Source organism: Silurus meridionalis, chromosome 12, assembly GCF_014805685.1.
Source record: "Silurus meridionalis isolate SWU-2019-XX chromosome 12, ASM1480568v1, whole genome shotgun sequence".
In the NCBI taxonomy this organism is placed as follows: domain Eukaryota; kingdom Metazoa; phylum Chordata; class Actinopteri; order Siluriformes; family Siluridae; genus Silurus; species Silurus meridionalis.
Window position 1 is genome coordinate 17,033,159 of NC_060895.1, and position 6,271 is coordinate 17,039,429.

Here is a 6,271-nt window from a genome sequence, read left to right on the forward strand (position 1 = left end):
TATTCTTTTTTTATCTGACAATGATCCTGACTCACTCAAGATTAGCTCACTTTTATATAGTTTACTTTATTATACTATTTTTTAACTATATTTTGTTATTTAGAAGATTTAAGATATTAATAGTCTTCAAATGTTGCATTTATAAAAGAAAATATGAAGCTATTTTGAATAATGCCGATCTTGTGCTTACGTATTTGTTCTATTTTTATGTGTATTAGGTGGACTTTTAAAAGAAATGATCAGCAGTGCTTTTATTGATTGTTTTTTCTTCAGTGTCATCACTCAGGTGTGCTGCACCTGGATTGATGACAGGACAGTGCTGCATCTTCAGGCACACTGGCTGCACAGCCTCACATTTAATCTTCATTTACACCTGAGTAATTCACTTCACACACCATTTCGCTGTGAAAATCTCCATGAATGAGCTAGTCACTCCTTACAGCTTGTGTCAAATCCATATAACTCATTTAACAACTTCTTAGATGTGGCATTCTGCTTGTTTAGTAACTTTTTTTTCAAATCACATCACCTAATTTGCAAGTATTGGAGTTGTGTTCGATTTTAATTAAAGTTTTGTTTCTCTGAAAGCATCTTGGCTGACATACAGCCTTCATTTACATGTGCTTCACTCTGCTTGTGATCGGGGGGTGGGGGCTAAAAAGCATAAAGGCATAAATAATTGGAGAAGCACTCATACCTGTTGATGAAAACTCTAGCTAAAGTTTGGCACCGACCTCATTGACGTCTGTGTTACTGATCTCTATGACAACCCTGTCAACACTTCATTTGTAGCAGTCAAACCTATAAAATGCTCGGAAGGCACTTCTGTCAAAATCAGAATTGCTTCTAGCATTTGCTTTGCTGTACTGATTATGCTGATTAGTCTGCAGACATTGTTCTTATTTCTGTGATTGTTGTACTTATGATAATGCATTGTATTTAGTAGGTTTATTGACATTTGTTGCAAAGATGAAAATAATCTTACTGGCAACGTTTAACTCTTTAAACAACCAGGATCTGTCACATTGTGTTCACACTTATTAACTCATATATTAATGATATGATAATAACTGAGAATAACTGAGCAGTCTGCTTGGGATTCTAATCTTTGTGAGCTTTGAAAATACACTGTATGTGAATTGTATAGGCACTGTATTCAGATCATATCTCAATGGCCCCATACACAATTTTCTTCTTACTCACATTTGTTGAATGGGACTTATACAGCTTGTGTGTAGCTTATTTGCTCTTAAATAAGGCTAAGGCTGTGGGTCGGTCCATGTAAGCCCTAGTAGCCACACAAAGGCATTTGTGGCTCACCCTGTCGGACATTCCCTAAAGGGACATTGACTTCCTGCTGAATGCCCCAATGGTCCCTTATGGCTTGTTTGGCGACGCCATGGGTGCATTTCAGTGCTACTTTACTTAGTGGCAGCTTCAGCCAAGGTTGGTGGAGCGGGCTCCATCTCACTTGGCGCATCAACTGCTTGGAGATGCTGGCCATGCTTCTGTCTCTGGAGCACTTTCTCCCAGACCTGAGGGACCACTATGTGCTGGTCTGTACGGACAACACATCGCTGGTCTCCTATATCAATTATTAGGGGGTCTGCAATCTCACCCCTATACAGGCTGGCACAGCAGATCCTCCTTTGGATCCAGGGAAGACTGCGCTCATTGACTGCAGCTTACATCCCGAAGTCCCCCGACCCATCGCCTTGCTCTTGGGAGTTCTGGAGAGAGTTTGCCGGGACGGAGTCCGTCTCCTCCTGGTAGCCCCTGGTGGCCCTTCTTGAGAAATTTTCGTGGGAGATCCCCCTCAGTCGGGATCTGTTCTGCCAGGTGGGGGGTACCCTCGTTTACCAATGTTTAGCCCGGAATTATGGAGGCTGTGTCTTAGCCGCTGGTCTCTCCACCGAGGTAGTGGAGACCATCCTCCAATCCAGAGCTCCCTCTATGAGGAGATTGTTTGTCGCTAATTGTTCTCTGCATGGTGCGAGCACTACCAATTGGACCCAGTTGTTTCAGTGCTGGAGTTCCTGCAGGAGCTGTTCGCCTTAGGGTTGTCTCATTCTACCCTGAATGGTTACGTGTCTGCTATAACGGCTTATTGTGCTCTGCTTGCTGAGCAATAGCTGGGAAAGCACCCCTTGGTGACACATTTCCTGCACGGCACACGAAGACTGAGGCCTGGGACGCGAGTGACTGTGTGGGACTTGGCCATTGTGCTGGAGACCCTGTCTAAGCCCCCCTTCGAGCCACTGGCCGAGGTGGCCCTTAGGTTTCTGTCAGTCAAGACTGTCTTTCTTCTGGCTATCTCCTTCCAGAAAATGACAGACTATGTCTCCAAGCCACACTCCCTGCATACCTGTGGTGCCTTCTTTCCTTTCAAAAGCTAGCGTCATCTCCACCGCATGAGCGTTTAATAGCTTTCTGGTTGGGACGTCACCCCGCTAGTGTCGTCACGGCTCTACATTGAACAGACAACGCAGAAGCGTTTCCAAAGAGTTGTTGCCACAGCATCTCGTTCCCTCATGGATTTAGGGTTACATACGTAACCTAGAGACGATCTCTTGCAACAAATCTATTTGTCTCAAATGTTTGTGTCCCTTCTCTCCATAGCAAAAGTATAGAATATATATTGCTTGCAAGCTTATTTGGAAACACTTTGTTTTAGCGTTCACCAATAAACCTTTAATATAAAGCATACACTGGACTACAATAGTTTAACTTAGGAATAGGAATTGTTGGTTTTTATTGCAACTATGCAAGTAAATATTTTTTTTGTTTGCCTCTTTGAGTACAAATAGCTTCTTAGTAAAATTAGTATTGCAATTCTATTACAGTGCAGGAGCGCAGTACAGTAGAGGATCAGGAAGCTTGCACAGCTTGCCTTTTATTAACTCACTGATGATTAGATGATTTCTCATTGCACTTCCCATTCCACAGATCAAATCACAGTATCCAAAATTCTTTCTTTCACTGTCTGTTGTCATTGATCTTTAGGTGAATAAAGTCTGTTGATGACCCATTAAAAAATCAGATTGGAGTTTTACTGTATGTTTAAGTAGCTATGGCCAGAACCATGAAATCCCATCAAGAAACACAGTTTAAAACTTGAGTGCATCAATTCTGAAATTTATAATCAATATTGATGCATTATTAGTTCCAGTTTACATTCAGAACCTATTCATTTATAACATTTTTACAGTTCTGTTTGTTCTAAGAATATGCCAGATTTTCTGAAACCATTATAAAGAATTTTTTCCCAAAATGGTTTTACAGCATTAATGCAACATATTCAGTTTAAGAATTTACAGTATTTTATCTGTAAAAGATACATAGAATCAAGTATGAAGTAGAGTTCCAGGAATAATGGATAAATACATGTGTTCTGATTCATGAAACTGTCCTTCCACCAAGCTGTAATTTTACATGCATAATGAATCTGCTTTAGTTTCATGGAAACAAGCACCAAACTCTTCATTTACATACAGTAAAGGACGCTCAATTTACAATAGTCTCATGTAAATCAATTTGACATTTATTAATATAAAAAGCTGTATATACACATTCATTCATTTATGCAGGTGTTGAAACAATGGCTTGTTTGACAGCAACGCGATAATGCACATTCCCAAAGTCTGCATGTATTGCGCAAGTTAAATCCATGTAAAACTCCTATACCTGCCATCTAAATGTTACCTGACCAAATCAGATTACCAGAACCCTAAATTACACCAGACCAAAATTTTCATCTTGCAGGTGGTAAGCCAAAAAATAGATCCAAGTTACAATTTGTAGTCAAGTCTGCCTGGGTTATCTGGGAGGTCCAGACCCCAGATAGTTAACTGGGATGAGTCATGGTAACACATGGTAAATTATCATATACTCCAACCAGAACTGGTTTTCATTCCATTTCCTGGTCATATTTGAACATAAGCATCCAATACATTTAAGCCATTTTGATTATTTCCATAATATCTGTATATAATTATGTCTAGCCTATCTGAAGTACACATGTACTCTGTATTTCATTAAAAAGAATAAGCAATTGGCCCACAACTGACAAAATATTATTTAGCTGGTAGAACATTCTCAGGGTTTGTTCTCTGTCATGGTTTCATTAACAAATGGGCTAAATGATCTAAAGCATCAAACTATACATCCATGTCAAACCATTCATAGCATCAGGGTACATTCTACTAGCTTCTGAATGCTGGTGTACCTGATAAAATAGCTAATGAGATTAAGTGTTTTGTTCTACATCTCACCCAGACACCTTTTGACCTTACACTTACTCTTAATCTTGATGGTTGTCATATTGTGTCTTTTTTTGGTTTAGGATTACAAATGTCATGTTGGCTTTTCCTCTGAAGTGAAGATCTAAGAAGGCCTCTGTTTGAGGCATTTACTACCATTTACCTTCTTATTATCTTTCTAAATGTCTGTGGACTTTTATCAGCAACGCTTGAGGGTTAGTTGAAAGTATGGCTGATATTTACAGCACTCTTGATGTTGATGTTGAATTATAATTGATGCTTGGCAAAGCTCCCAATTAAATTTGCACTTTAATGTTAACAAGTGTTGTGGAGTGGAAAAAAAAAGAGAAATGTAAAACAACTAATTTGCAGCTGCAGTTGGCAGTTTATTACTTTTAATGGAACACTTCCTTATGTGTGGCTGAACTTCATGGGGTATTCAGACAATATTCAAACTTCATACTGCAATTTATATGCTACTGTGGATTAAATTTGTTATGATAAAAAGCATTTATATACATATATGCAAATTGTATCTAAAACATAACTATGCAATGAGAAATACAAAAAGCAATTATGTACTCAATTAATTATAGATGGCTTTTACGAAATCTCGTGTCCCATATTTTATTTTGCATGTTTAAGGTTTTTGTTACAGTTCATAAAAGGTTTATTCATGCATGTGATTTATTGTTTAATGGTACCATTATCAAATATGAAAATATGATCAGTGAAATAAAGGAATGACATTCACCTTATTGTCCACTGATGGCAAGTTTGAATTCCAAAGATGCCACCACTGTCAGTGGTCATGATTTCAAGAAAGCAAAACATATCTATGATTTATGTATGTGGAAGTGTAACGATAGCTCCTTTTTTAAAGAAGAAATTTTGACTCCCTGTGATGCTGTATGAGCAGCAGGTTGAAACAATATGGTTGATTGGCTACACATGTCTTAGTTTTCACCTCCCTGGTTATTAGTCATAGGAAAAATCCAAAAACATAAATAACAACAACAACAACAACAACAACAACAAAAACAATAATAATAATAATAATAATAATAATAATAATAATAATAATAATAATAATAGGTCCATAGGTCCTCCAGTTTTATCACTGTTTAAAAAAAACATGCAGGTAAATTTGTAATGCCCTTAAATTGCCCCTAGGTTTGAATGAGTGACAGCAGGGGTACAGGGTGGATTACCCCTGGATACACCTTAAAACAAAATATAAACCGAATACTAAAGATTAATGACTCAATGAATGAATGAGATGCAGCTGAAGTATTTTCAATAATTGAACATATTTTCTGCAGTTTGGGCATAATTTTTATTTTTATTTTTTATTAATGGTTCATCACAATTTATCACTTTGTTACAAATTATAATGTGTCCTTACAATTTCACAAGATTTTTTATTCTTTACCTCAGATGTTATTCTGTACCTCAACTGTTTTGAGACAATGTCTGTTGTGAAATGCGCTATAGAAATAAACTTGACTAGATGTCAATGATAGTTTAAAAATGGACACAATTGGTTAATGTCATGCTTCACTACTCTTGCAACATTGTTAATTTTACGAATTTAACCTTTTCAAATTTTAATACAAGAACCGTTAGTGCATTTAACCCAACCAATGTCAGCTTGAAACTTTATGAACACCACCACTCAACTCAACTTTGGATTTCATATTAAATAGAACTTTCATTTGACTTTTCAGCCTTATATAAATTCTACATCCCGAACTGACCTGTACATTTTAAAACTCTATGGGTATCTTGAATAACCTCAAGTTTCACTCTGTATTTCCATCATGTCCTTGAAATAGAATCCTCACAGTCTGCTAGTTCTCAAATCTCATAATGTGAAAGTGCTTCAGCTACAAAAATGCCTCTCGATGGATTATAAATAGTACGTATTAAGAGTTAATATACTTTACAACAACATTTACCAACTCTGTAAATAGTGTAGATCCAAGTACACCCGAACAAACTAACCAGGTTCT